Below are 14,916 nucleotides of genomic sequence, written 5' to 3' on the forward strand. Positions count from 1 at the left end.
AGTGTGTGCACTGTAAATGGTTGAAGTGTCAGTTGGTATGTAAGCAGTGACAGCATTAGACATGTCAGTTGAAGTGTCTGATGCTTCAAGTTTCAGCTGATGAGTAGACACTCAAAATAGTTGAATTGTCAGTTGAAGTGTAAGTGCTAAATGCAGTTGAAATTTCTATTGAAGATGAAGCATGTGCATTGTAAGATGCCGATGTTTCAGTCAACACTGACAGCTGAAGTGTAAGAGCAGAAATTAGTTGACATTTCAGCTTGAGAGTAAAAAATAGTTAATGTTTTAGTTGACATGTAGGCACTGGAAGCATATAAAATGTCAGTTGAGGTGTAATTGTTGAGAGCAGCTGAACTGTCAGTTTGAGAGTAACATTTGAAATTGCAGTTCAAATGTAACAGGTGAAAACTTTGAAAGTAGTTGATCTGTCAGTTGAAGAAGACATGATGTTTAAATTTCAAGTGAAGTAAAAGAGATGACAGCATTCATCAAAATAACAGTTAAATCTTTGGAGGCTGTTGAAATGGCAGTTGAAGTGTAAGTAATTAAAGCAGTTGAATGGATGGGTGATTTGAAAGAAGTGAAAGAAGTTGGAGGTCAATGAGGAAGCAAGTGCTGAAAAACGCTGAAATTTCTTTTGACTACTAAATGCTCCAGTGGGAGAAAAGTGCTGACTCATTTTGTGTTTTTAATGGAAAACAACACCACTTGAACAAGCGCTAACCGACTCTTTTGAACATGTTTTTATGAAATATGTTCAATAACATTGATGTAAATGAAGTGGTTGCCTTACTTCACTTTGAAGCTCAAGTATGTCTTTGATCTTCATTTTGACACATAAATTGTGCATAAAAGGTAGAAATTTTCGCAGTGACAATAGTTTTGAAAACCTTTATTTTTAAAAAGTTAAACAGCTGAACCTCGATGCCTGTCTCTCACAGTATCCAAATCAAGTTACATACATGTACATGCATGACACACATATTAAAAACATTGCAAATATTGCAGTTTACATACTGTATGTCTATACCCAGACAGTATACAGAAGTGGGCAATGATGCGGCACTGCTAGACTTCTTCTGGCCCGGACAAAATGGATGTGAGCCTGAAATGGCCCACATGTAAAATAGCAAATATGGCCCATATATCCCAAATCAAATGTGGGCCTTTGTTTGTAAAGATGCGGTGCTCTTAAGTATGTGTATTCTGGATGTGGGCCAGTTCTGGTTTATCTGGTTTGTTGATTGACATTTTGCGATTTAGTCACTGAGTCCATGACTTGCACCTTAATGATAGGTTGGTAGGAGTCTGACATTGTTGCCATGATTTTAACACGATTACCCTTATGACTGAGAGATGGGCCCTTCGCTTCACCTCTGACAAATGATTGGTTGGTGTTATAATACATGTCATAATAAAGATCATGATCACACTCTTTGCTCTTTTCAAAGATTCCCACTGCGTACCAGTTTGAGTACATATTGAAGTCATAGGGCACAGAGAACATGACAGCTATTTTCTCAGTGGGCTGGTCTGTATCCTTCTCCAGGACATCATAAGTGAAGACACCAACAGATCCACATGCTGTGTGAGCAGTCTTGCTGAATTGCGCCTTGCCACATTTGGAAGATGCAATGAAAGGTGGCAGAGGCATGACACAGCTTCCACGCTCAATGTGTGTCCTAGTTATAGGAACAGCAGAACAGTCCTTATGAATTGAAGATATTTGTTGACTATTTATCTTAAGATAGATGTGTGAAAAAATGTGCAAAATACCTGGGATTACAAAGGCTGAATTCGCATTCATTCTTAATCTCAATGGTGCACTGGCGATGTGTGGGAGCAAGTCCAGCAATTGCATCACCGACCGTTACTGCCGTCTCAAGATATTCAGCCATAATGTCTGTGCTAGAAGAAGATCAGTTCAAAGACACAGAGTAGATCCCTTAAGTTTTGTTTTAACAGATCAACAGAAAGTGTTACATCAAGCAGAAAAACAACAGCATTGCTCATTTCTTCACACGGTTAAAATGCTACAGTATGATCACTTTTTTACTGAAAAATAACCTCTTGCGGTTGTTTGGATAATGGATGCTCTCTCTAAGCAGCAACAGAAGACATAGTTTGATTTAGTTATATCATCCCCAAACTCTTAAAGTGGAGGTTTGAGTTGGTGGTTCACCTTTACGAACAAATAACTTTGACACCACAGATAGTGGTTCAAGTTGTAGAACACATTTTCTGAATAAAATTAATGACATTCATAAATACACTAAACTTGGAATGGAATGAGTGAGGATTTAATCAGTAATGACCTGATAATTGATGAATCAATAATTGAAAAAAAAAATTGAGGACTGTACTGTATATAGTAGATAATGAGTTACTAGAGAACAGACTGTAAGATACTAAATTGATGAATCATCATGTAATTGACATACAATTTTCTTCCTGACTTGTTGATTAACACTGAATCAAATGACTACAGGTCACTCATTGTGACAAACTATAACAAGACTATAACAAGTCTAGCTACAGCCATGCTAGCAGCCCTGTGAAGTTTTACCAGGCACACAGTGTTTTGAGCTAAATCCTAACGTCAACATGCTCACAATGACATGTTAACATGATGTTGTTTAGCAGATGTAATTATATGTTCACTTAGTATTTTAACTCATGGTAGCTCAGACAATTCAGGGCTAGACTACTCAAGGCAAGGACACAACATTTTGTTATACCTATAGGCATTTTTCCCTGCTAGGTGCAACTGAAAGTGCCTTACATTACAGTCAGTTAGATACTGATTTCATACAATATCAGAAAGCCCTGTCAGAGCCATCAACAGTAACTCATGAATATTAGATCTGATGATCTTAAACCATAAAAACAGGGTAGAAGACAATTTCAAATGTATAAAATCAATTGCAAATGTTCTCCTATTGACTGCCACTGAAAACAGCACAGATGAGTCATGGAGATACTGCTGATTCTTACAAGTGTAATTTTTAAAACTACTTTAGAAGAAATTACTGAATGAAAAGTACACAAGCTCTGAAATCCAGAATAAAGTGCTCAGAATAGAATGCTTAACTGATATGGTTCTCGCACAGCACATATGCAGTTACCACTCAAAATTCGTAGTCATTTTTGAAACAATGGATCCTTGATTTCAGCTGAAAAAAGCAAGCTTTTCATTTCTAGTCAACACTCATCAGTTTTACCAGCTGAAATGACATTTAGCCACTTATCAGCTGAAACTATGTAGCTACTTAAGCTAATGTTAGCTCTATGAGTTGGTTGAAAATGCTGTCTCCACCTTATTACTGTTTATTAATGTTTCCAGCTGACTCCTTTAAAATGAGATTCTTGTAAAAGGGTCTGAAATATGCACTTGATGGACATGATATTGTACTAAAAAAACATCTCCCTGACAAAAAAGTAGTATCGTCACCAGTTGATGATTCATGCAAAAGACGAAGCATAGTTCTTGTATTGTAGTATAGCCTCGAGCTAGTAAAACCTAATCATAAGTATGATAACAATGTAAAATCAGACTATTAATTCTTTTAACATATTGTAACTCTAATCTGTCTGCTTAGTTTATATGCTTGTTTCTATTTTTGAATTTCCACTTTTTACACGTTACAAGAGAAAAGGTTTTTAGAATGAGGACTATATATATTTGGCAGATATAGTGTATCTAGTATCTAGTATCTAAGTAAATTGGCTATGGTTGCTGGAGCCGATGCTCAGCAGCTTGACCTGATATCTACATTAGATCTGCTTAGGCTTATCTAGGCTTGATGGGCAGCTTCTTCTGAATGCCATGGCCCACTCAGTTGTCCAACCAGTGTTTATCTAGTGGAACTAGATAGTTGGTACTAGATTGTGTATCTAGTTCCACTATCACTCTGTTATGAGAGGTTTTTCATGATAATGTCCCTTGACCTGTCTTACCAAAGAAAAAGCATCCCAGAACCAACCCCCTCTTTACTTGCATCCACACACTCAAGGTTGTACCAGTGAATAGCAGCAAACAGAAACAAGACGCACCTCCCTTCATTTCCATTACCCGTCCCTTCTGCCATTACAGTTAGTTTTGTAGTTGAGTCTTTTGAGATAAATGTTTACAGCCTGCCGTGCTGTTATCCTGTGTTGCTCTTTGTACAATGACGCAGCTAAAAATTAAGTGCAATGATTCCATGGTATTTAATAAGAGTAGTGAGCTCTTACTCTTCCTCAGGTTGCAGCCAGGTGGAAATTTGTCACTGAAGCTTGCATGATTTTTTTTTTTAAAAAATGCTGTTCCAAATTATACCATTTTAAAACAGAGTGTGTCTGCTGGCGTAGTCAGCACAGTGGGTTTGAGTTCAATGTTCAGTTTTTCTTCTGGAAACATAGGGTTGGTGTGATTTACCAAAAGGCTTTAATTTTGTTTCATCTGTCCAAAGCACATTCTCCCAGAAGGACTGTGGCTTGTCAACATGCATTTTGGCAAAGTCCAGTCTGGCTCTTTTGTGTCTCCCTACTAGAAGTGGAGTCTTCCTGGGTCTTCTACCATGGAGCCCATTTACATTCATACAGTGACAGATGGTGCAACTTGAAACTATTGTACCTTGAACTTGAAGATCAGCTTGAATCTGTGTTGAAGTTTTTCTTGGTTCTTTCTCAACCATTCGAGCAACCCTTCTCTTCAATCTCGGGCCAATTTTCCTCTTGCAACCACATCCAGAGATATTGGCAACAGTTCCATCAGCCTTAAAATTTTTAATAATATTGCAATAGCGGTCACAGGAACGTCAAGCTCTTTGGAGATGGTCTTGTAACCTTTACGTTGACCATGCTTGGCTATTACCTTTTTTCTAATGTCTTCAGACCACTCTAGTTTTTCTTCTGTTTTCCATGTTTAATGTGTGCCACAAAACAGCAGAGTGAGTAATTTTCTCCTGGCTGCGTGAGTGATTATAAGATTGAAAACACCTGTGATACTAATTAAAACACAATAGTCTGCTTAAAGTATCACTACAAATCAATTATTTCTTACAACTTCTAAAGGCTACCAATAATTTTGTCTAGGCTATTTTAGAATGTCTTTGTGGAATAAGCATGAATTCAGTTGTTTTAACAACTTTTTTGTTTTGTTCCCCTGCAAACCAAACATAGACATGCACTGATGATAAAATATCTTTTAACTTAACACTGTTCAGGGCAAATGGTTCATTATTTTATTAAAATACAATAATTTCAGCCACATCTGTGTATATATATATTTATACACACACACACACACACACACACACACATATATATATATATATATATATATACACACATACATGTATACATCTATATATATATAGTGTGGGGTAGATGGATGAATGGTGAACAAGTTTAGGGTTAGGTTTAGGAATATGTAGATGTATAGATTATGATAAACTTAAAAAAGTGACAGATTTCCGCTTTGAATGCTAAAGATACCATTTGCATTTCATGTTCCATGTAGTAATCTACATCATAGCAGAATCAAGGCTGATGCCTTCCACATGTCTATATCGAATCGTTGGCTGTCCATGTCAACCTGCTAGAAGCTCTGGTTTTGCAGGATATACAAATTTAGGCTGCAGTCAATGCCACATTCTGCAAAACTTGTCTCACAAATAAGAATATCAAACAAAATTAGCACTTAAAAAAAGGTGGATTGTTTTCAAAAGTTTTTACTACTTCATCAAAGTTGCAAAAAATTAACAAGACAGTGTTCAAATCTGTCTTATATTACACTGTGTGCAAGTAGTGACAGCACACCAAACGTTGGACTTGGCTGAGCTTAAAATCATGTAATAATCAGGTCTTGTGATTTTGTAGTTTATTAAATTAAATGTCAACCAATATTAACCAATACTGAATTATTTGCCATGTTAACTAGACAGGTTTCTCATTAACAGATTGATGTTGTCACTTCTGTAAAACGTAACTAGCTTTTCTGTGGCGTTCTGTGTCAGAACAACATTCTTACCAAAAGGGTTAGATACTGGTGTCTCTCACTGTGGCAGATGAAGGAATCTCTTGAGCACAGATGATCAGATATGATCAGATGACGGCAGACAAACACACCGTGGCTCCTTGTAGCTCACTCTAAATACAACATAGAAACAGCTTCAGTGATCAGTTCACTGAGGGTTTCAGGTCCTAAATTTGTAAAACCACTATAGCAAAAGTAACTGGTGTAAGTTTTACCTATCACCCTCAAAATACAAATATACTTTACCAAGTGTCATATTACCCGGAATCATTCGCCTGATGTGTTGGCTGACTGTAATTGTAAATGGTAAATGGACTGCATTTATATAGCAACTTTACAATCTTCCAGCAAAAATGTCATGGAGGAAACACAGTGCCACACAGATAATGTTTTTTTTATCAACATAATGAGGAAACGTTGTTAATAAACGTATCTGGGAAGTTGCAAAATGTCAATACTGAATATATCAGTGTATCAGTGTATTTGTTTTACCTAAAAAATCTGCTCTTGCAATATAACATGCACTTGTAACAGCTAACTACAGCATTGTTAAACTTTGTTATGGTTATGTTAAGGCACTCACTGCACTTGGTTAAGATTGGGAAAAATTGTTGTATTGGCCTCCTTACAACTTCAGTGGTGTACATACAGTAAATGTAACACTTTATTCATTAAAAAACATTACCTGTGAAAATAATCCGAATAGAGATTATGTTTCTTAGTTGACATAATCTGGAAAACAAAACTATATAGATGTAATTTCCTTGCCCTTAACCAAGTGTTAATTGCCTAACTTTAACCATATTTGCCATAACTGCAATATTTCTCTAACTTTAATCATACTGTAATTGTCGTGCACAGATAATGTAAAAAAAAAAAAAAAAAAATTCAAAAACATTGGCATTGGATGTTAAAGAATGTTGTTATTGAACGTGGTAATAGAGTAGTCTTATTTCTGTGTTTTTACATTTTCCTGAAAAAGGATTTATCTGGTGGCACAAATACTGACTGTTCTTTATAAACAGCAATGGAGAAAGTGGTGTGATATAAACAGCTACAAAAGGTTTAAGGCAAAAGGTCAGGGTGTAAGCAGATTTTATCCTCCTTAGTATGCTATTTAAATTATTTATTCTCACCTGGAATGAAGACCTCTGAAGGATGGCTGCTCCAGCTGTCATGTCAGGCTTAACTCTGCCAATGTCGACGCAGGATTTAAGAAAATGGCTGCGGTTAGACCCTTTTTATTTAGTACCCTCCCTCCCTCTGATAACTGATAACTGAAATCACTTACTTCACAGCTGACTTGAAAAAGAGATTGACAAGTTGAAACTATGCAACTTTTATTTGATAATTGCATTTTTGGTTTTATATAAATATATACAGTATCTCTATTTTTCCATTTGCCTGTCTGCTTTAATCACTCTGTAAAGCCTCTTATACATACAGCAGTAATACAGCATATTTCATAGTGTCGCAGCACAGGGTCATGTGAGGTAAGAAGAAGTTCTCAGGCTATCTTCTGAGAAAATGAAAGTAGCCAACAAAGCCTTCCCCTTCTCCATTTCAAGAATTAACATCATGAGTTAGTGGAAGGTGGTGTGAATGCAGAGCCTTTCTTATTTACAGGGACTTCCTGTTCTCTTTGGTTGCATTTTGAGACTGTGGGACTCTATTTAGCACACATTGAACTCTATAATTGTTGCACCAGTTATCACGTTAGACCATTTTAAGCAATGTTGTGGTGTTCTGAGATCTCAGTTACTTTGGTACGTACAGTATTATCACGGCTACGAAAATAAAACACTGGTTCTAATAAACTGTAGTTTTCCTTTAAAAAGCTGTCATTAAATAAAACCAAACACAGAATGGAAACAAATGAATTGTGAGTAACAGATTGAAGAAAATGAATTAGTTACCATAAATATTGTGTTATGTCTTAACACTACTTATCATGTAACGACAACAAAAATCATGTCTTAAAAGGCACCCTGTGAAGTTTCTGACTACTAGTAGCACTATGAAGCAATGTTTTTAAAAAGGGGTCCCCATTTTGTTTATGTTGTGTACAACACGTTTGTTAGACTTTATACGTTTGATACACACAGTGTTTTTTGGTGAGTGAATGTAAACATAACTTTTGTTTGTTTACAAGAAAGTTCCATTGGGCCCCTTTAAGAACAATTCTTCCTGAGACCAAGAAGGACCCATAAAAGTTTTTTAAAAAGTAAAAGACCTGAACAAGGAAAGACCAAACAGCAACTCAAAACAGACACTGAATAAATAAATAAATAGATCATTGAAAATTATGCGAATCATCTAACTCACACAGTCCTGAAATAGTTCACCCAAACTACTGGATTGTCTGGTGATAATGACAATATCTCCAACCATAACAGATACAGCATGCAGGGACAGATTAGACATGCAGTAATACACACAGTGTTTCTATTTCTGCTTAATGATAACAAACACATATTCATCATCATTTCTGTGACTGCATTACCAAATCCAATAAAATTATGGGCAACATTTTATTTTACAGGTCTGTTATTTCCTTAATTTCTTAGAAGTTTCATAGAAAAAAGCCATGTAATTCGGTCTGATTACAGGGAAAGGGACACCATGTTCTGAGTCTGTAATTTTTTGTTGTTTAAAAGCAGTTGTTGATTTCCAGAAGGATTACCGTGAAATAAAAGTTCCATTTACACCCAAGTAAACATTTGTTCTTCATTTGAATATGTTTACTAGGAAATTATCAAGTATTATGGACCAATAAGATAAAGCATAACCAAATGATGCATCTATGACTTCACTAAATGTTTTTGGTTTTACATAAATATATACAGTATCTCTACTTTTCCATTTGCCTGTCTGCTTTAATCACTCTGTAAAGCCTCTTATACATACAGCAGTAATACAGTATACAGTGCTGCTTGAAAGGTTGAGAACCCTTTAGAATTTGCTCTATTTCTGCATAAATATGACCTAAAACGTGATCAGATTTCCATTCAAGCCCTAAAACTAGATAAAGAGACATCAGTTAAACAAATGAGACAAAAACCTTACACTTGTTCATTTATTTATTGGGGAAAATGATCCAATGTTACATATTTGTGTGTGGCAAAAGTATGTGAACCCTAGGATTATGAATTCATTTGAAGGGGAAATTACAGTCAGTTGTTTCAATCAGTGGGATGACAATCACGTGTGAGTCTGGGAGGCCTTACTTATTTTATAAAGAAAAATCTGGGTCTTCACTGTCAAACTCTGAGTTTCACAACACAGGTTTGTGGAAGTGTATCATGGCTCAAACGAATGGTATTTCTGAGGATCTTAGAAGAAGAGTTGCTGATACTCACCAGGCTGGAAAGGGTTACAAAACCATTTCGAAAGAGTTTGGACTCCACCAGTCAGCTGTCAGGCAGATCGTGTACAAATGGAGGACAATCAACACCATTTTTACCCTTCCCAGGAGTGGTCGAACAACAAAGATCACATCAAGAGTAGGTGTGTAATAGTCCGGGAGGCCACAACGGACCCCAGGGTAACATCTAGGAAACTAAGGTCTCTCTTGCAGTGGCTACAGTCGATGTTAATGAGTCCACCATTAGGAGAACATTGAACATCAATGGTGTGCATGGCAGAGTTGCAAGGAGATACCGACTACTCTCCAAAAAGAACATTGCTGCTGTCTACAGTTCGCTCAAGACCACGTGGATAAGCCAGAAGGTGAATAGATGAGACCAAAATTGAACTTTTTGGCTTGAATTAGAAGCGTTATGTTTGGCAATGAGCAAACACTGTATTCCAGCATAAGAAACTTAACCCATCTGTGAAACATGGTGGTGGTAGTATCATGGTTTGGGCTGCTTTGCTGCCTTTGAACCAGGACAGCTTGCAATCATCGATGGAGCTATGAGTTCTGAGTTGTACCAGCAAATTCTACAGGAAAATGTCAAGGTATCTGTCTGTGAACTGAAGTTCAACAGAAAGTGTGTCATGCAGTAAGACAATGACCCGAAACACACAAGTCTTTCTACCAAAGAATGGTTAAAGCAGAAGAAAGATAATGTTTTGGAATGGCTGAGTCAAAGTCCTGACCTTAATCCTAAAGAAATGCTGTGGAAGGACCTGAAGCATGTAGTTCATGTTGAGAAGCCCACCAACATCCCTGAGTTGTGACTGTTCTGTAAGAAGGAATGGGCTAAAATTCCTCCAAGCCGATGTGCAGAGCTGCTAAACAGTTACCGGAAACGTTTGGTTGAAGTTATTGCTGTAAAAGGGGGTCACATCAATTACTGAAAGCAAGGGATCACATACTTTTGCCTCCCACAAATATGTAAGATTGGATAATTTTCCACAATAAATAGATGAAAAAAATGAAAAAAATTATTTTTTTTAGTCTTATTTGTTTAATTGGGCTCCCTTTATCTAGTTTTAGGACTTGTGTAAATATCTGATCATGTTTTAGGTCATATTTATACAGAAATACAGAAAACTCTAAAGGATTCACAAACTTTCAAGCAGCACTGTATTGCGTAGTGTCACAGCACAGGGTCATGAGTTCTCAGGCTATCCTCTGAGAAAATGAAAGTAGCCAACGAAGCCTTCCCCTTCTCCATTTCAAGAATTAACATCATGAGTTAGTGGAAGGTGGTGTGAATGCAGAGCCTTTCTTATTTACAGGGACTTCCTGTTCTCTTTGGTTGCATTTTGAGACTGTGGGACTCTATTTAGCACACATTGAACTCTATAATTGTTGCACCAGTTATCACGTTAGACCATTTTAAGCAATGTTGTGGTGTTCTGAGATCTCAGTTACTTTGGTACGTACAGTATTATCACAGCTATGAAAATAAAACACTGGTTCTAATAAACTGTAGTTTTCCTTTAAAAAGCTGTCATTAAATAAAACCAAACACAGGATGAAAACAAATGAATTGTGAGTAACAGATTGAAGAAAATAAATTAGATACCATAAATATTGTGCTGTCTTAACACTACTTATCACGTAACTACAACAAAAATTATGCCTTTAAAGGCACCCTGTGAAGTTTCTGACTACTAGTAGCGCTATGGAGCAATGTTTTTAAAAGGGGGTCCCCATGTTGTTTATGTTGTGTACAACACGTTTGTTAGACTTTAATGATACACACAGTGTTTTTTGGTGAGTAAATGTAAACATAACTTTTGTTTGTTTACAAGAAAGTTCCATTGTGCCCCTTTAAGAACCATACTTCCTGAGACCAAGAAGGACCCATAAAAGTTTTTTAAAAAGTAAAAGACCTGAACAAGGAAAGACCAAACAGTAACTAAAAACAGACACCGAATAAATAATTGAATAAATCATTGAAAATTATGCGAATCATCAAACTCACACAGTCCTATTAATTGATAATTACAATATCTCCAACAATAACAGATACAGCATGCAGGGACAGATTAGACATGCAGTAATACACACAGTGTTTCTATTTCTGCTTAATGATAACGAACACATATTCATCATCATTTCTGTGACTGCATTACCAAATCCAATAAAATTATGGGCAACATTTTATTTTACAGGTCTGTTATTTCCTTAATTTCTTAGAAGTTTCATAGAAAAAAGCCATGTAATTCGGTCTGATTACAGGGAAAGGGACACCATGTACTGAGTCTGTAATTTTTTGTTGTTTAAAAGCAGTTGTTGATTTCCAGAAGGATTACCGTGAAATAAAAGTTCCATTTACACCCAAGTAAACATTTGTTCTTCATTTGAATATGTTTACTAGGAAATTATCAAGTATTATGGACCAATAAGATAAAGCATAACCAAATGATGCATCTATGACTTCACTAAATGTTTTTGGTTTTACATAAATATATACAGTATCTCTACTTTTCCATTTGCCTGTCTGCTTTAATCACTCTGTAAAGCCTCTTATACATACAGCAGTGATACAGTATACAGTGCTGCTTGAAAGGTTGAGAACCCTTTAGAATTTGCTCTATTTCTGCATAAATATGACCTAAAACGTGATCAGATTTCCATTCAAGCCCTAAAACTAGATAAAGAGACATCAGTTAAACAAATGAGACAAAAACCTTACACTTGTTCATTTATTTATTGGGGAAAATGATCCAATGTTACATATTTGTGTGTGGCAAAAGTATGTGAACCCTAGGATTATGAATTCATTTGAAGGGGAAATTACAGTCAGTTGTTTCAATCAGTGGGATGACAATCACGTGTGAGTCTGGGAGGCCTTACTTATTTTATGAAGAAAAATCTGGGTCTTCACTGTCAAACTCTGAGTTTCACAACACAGGTTTGTGGAAGTGTATCATGGCTCAAACGAATGGTATTTCTGAGGATCTTAGAAGAAGAGTTGCTGATACTCACCAGGCTGGAAAGGGTTACAAAACCATTTCGAAAGAGTTTGGACTCCACCAGTCAGCTGTCAGGCAGATCGTGTACAAATGGAGGACAATCAACACCATTTTTACCCTCCCCAGGAGTGATCGAACAACAAAGATCACACCAAGAGTAGGTGTTTAATAGTCCGGGAGGCCACAACGGACCCCAGGGTAACGTCTAGGAAACTAAAGTCTTTCTTGCAGTGGCTACAGTCGATGTTAATGAGTCCACCATTAGGAGAACATTGAACATCAATGGTGTGCATGGCAGAGTTGCAAGGAGAAACCCTCTACTCTCCAAAAAGAACATTGCTGCTGTCTACAGTTCGCTCAAGACCACGTGGATAAGCCAGAAGGTGATTAGAACAATGTTCTGTGAATAGATGAGACCAAAATTGAACTTTTTGACTTGAATTAGAAGCGTTATGTTTGGCGATGAGCAAACACTGCATTCCAGCATAAGAAACTTAACCCATCTGTGAAACATGGTGGTGGTAGTATCATGGTTTGGGCTGCTTTGCTGCCTTTGAACCAGGACAGCTTGCAATCATCGATGGAGCTATGAGTTCTGAGTTGTACCAGCAAATTCTACAGGAAAATGTCAAGGTATCTGTCTGTGAACTGAAGTTCAACAGAAAGTGTGTCATGCAGTAAGACAACGACCCGAAACACACAAGTCTTTCTACCAAAGAATGGTTAAAGCAGAAGAAAGATAATGTTTTGGAATGGCTGAGTCAAAGTCCTGACCTTAATCCTAAAGAAATGCTGTGGAAGGACCTGAAGCATGTAGTTCATGTTGAGAAGCCCACCAACATCCCTGAGTTGTGACTGTTCTGTAAGGAGGAATGGGCTAAAATTCCTCTAAGCCAATGTGCAGAGCTGCTAAACAGTTACCGGAAATGTTTGGTTGAAGTTATTGCTGTAAAAGGGGGTCACATCAATTACTGAAAGCAAGGGATCACAAACTTTCGCCTCCCACAAATATGTAAGATTGGATAATTTTCCACAATAAATAGATGAAAAAAATGAAAAAAAAAAAAGACTTTTTTTAGTCTTATTTGTTTAATTGGGCTCCCTTTATCTAGTTTTAGGACTTGTGTAAATATCTGATCATGTTTTAGGTCATATTTATACAGAAATACAGAAAATTCTAAAGGATTCACAAACTTTCAAGCAGCATTGTATTGCGTAGTGTCACAGCACAGGGTCATGAGTTCTCAGGCTATCCTCTGAGAAAATGAAAGTAGCCAACAAAGCCTTCCCCTTCTCCATTTCAAGAATTAACATCATGAGTTAGTGGAAGGTGGTGTGAATGCAGAGCCTTTCTTATTTACAGGGACTTCCTGTTCTCTTTGGTTGCATTTTGAGACTGTGGGACTCTATTTAGCACACATTGAACTCTATAATTGTTGCACCAGTTATCACGTTAGACCATTTTAAGCAATGTTGTGGTGTTCTGAGATCTCAGTTACTTTGGTACGTACAGTATTATCACGGTTCTAAACACTGGTTCTAATAAACTGTGGTTTTCCTTTAAAAAGCTGTCATCAAATAAAACCAAACACAGGATGAAAACAAATGAATTGAGAGTAACAGATTGAAGAAAATAAATTAGATACCATAGCTTTATGACAGCTTTAAAAAGCTGTCATTAAATAAAACCAAACACAGGATGAAAACAAATGAATTGTGAGTAACAGATTGAAGAAAATAAATTAGATACCATAAATATTGTGCTGTCTTAACACTACTTATCACGTAACTACAACAAAAATTATGCCTTTAAAGGCACCCTGTGAAGTTTCTGACTACTAGTAGCGCTATGGAGCAATGTTTTTAAAAGGGGGTCCCCATGTTGTTTATGTTGTGTACAACACGTTTGTTAGACTTTAATGATACACACAGTGTTTTTTGGTGAGTAAATGTAAACATAACTTTTGTTTGTTTACAAGAAAGTTCCATTGTGCCCCTTTAAGAACCATACTTCCTGAGACCAAGAAGGACCCATAAAAGTTTTTTAAAAAGTAAAAGACCTGAACAAGGAAAGACCAAACAGTAACTAAAAACAGACAGACAGACAAACAGACAAATCATTGAAAATTATGCGAATCATCAAACACACAATCATCAAACTCACAATTAATTGATAATTACAATATCTCCAACAATAACAGATACAGCATGCAGGGACAGATTAGACATGCAGTAATACACACAGTGTTTCTATTTCTGCTTAATGATAACAAACACATATTCATCATCATTTCTGTGACTGCATTACCAAATCTGATAAAATTATGGGCAACATTTTATTTTACAGGTCTGTTATTTCCTTAATTTCTTAGAAGTTTCATAGAAAAAAGCCACGTAATTTCGTCTGATTACAGGGAAAGGGACATCATGTTCTGAGACTGTAATTTTTTGTTGTTTAAAAGCAGTTGTTGGTTTCCAGAAGAATTACTGTGAAATAAAAGTTCCATTTACACCCAAGTAAACAT

The 14,916-nt window shown here is 36.4% G+C and overlaps 1 long non-coding RNA gene across 2 annotated transcripts; it reads right to left on the reverse strand.

Annotated features, from left to right (window-relative positions):
- Positions 1–906: 906 nt before the first annotated feature.
- On the reverse strand, positions 907–13,610 carry LOC137201114 (uncharacterized). 2 transcript variants are annotated; one of them, XR_010932123.1, is made up of 5 exons: positions 13,561–13,610; positions 7,156–7,210; positions 6,014–6,132; positions 1,777–1,908; positions 907–1,682 (listed from the first exon to the last, which is right to left on the reverse strand). It is a non-coding gene; the product is annotated as an uncharacterized lncRNA (long non-coding RNA). The 2 variants fall into 2 exon arrangements; XR_010932122.1 differs by lacking the exon at positions 13,561–13,610 and having other exon boundaries at positions 7,156–7,483.
- Positions 13,611–14,916: the final 1,306 nt, after the last annotated feature.

This window comes from Thunnus thynnus, chromosome 17 (assembly GCF_963924715.1).
Source record: "Thunnus thynnus chromosome 17, fThuThy2.1, whole genome shotgun sequence".
Taxonomy (NCBI): domain Eukaryota; kingdom Metazoa; phylum Chordata; class Actinopteri; order Scombriformes; family Scombridae; genus Thunnus; species Thunnus thynnus.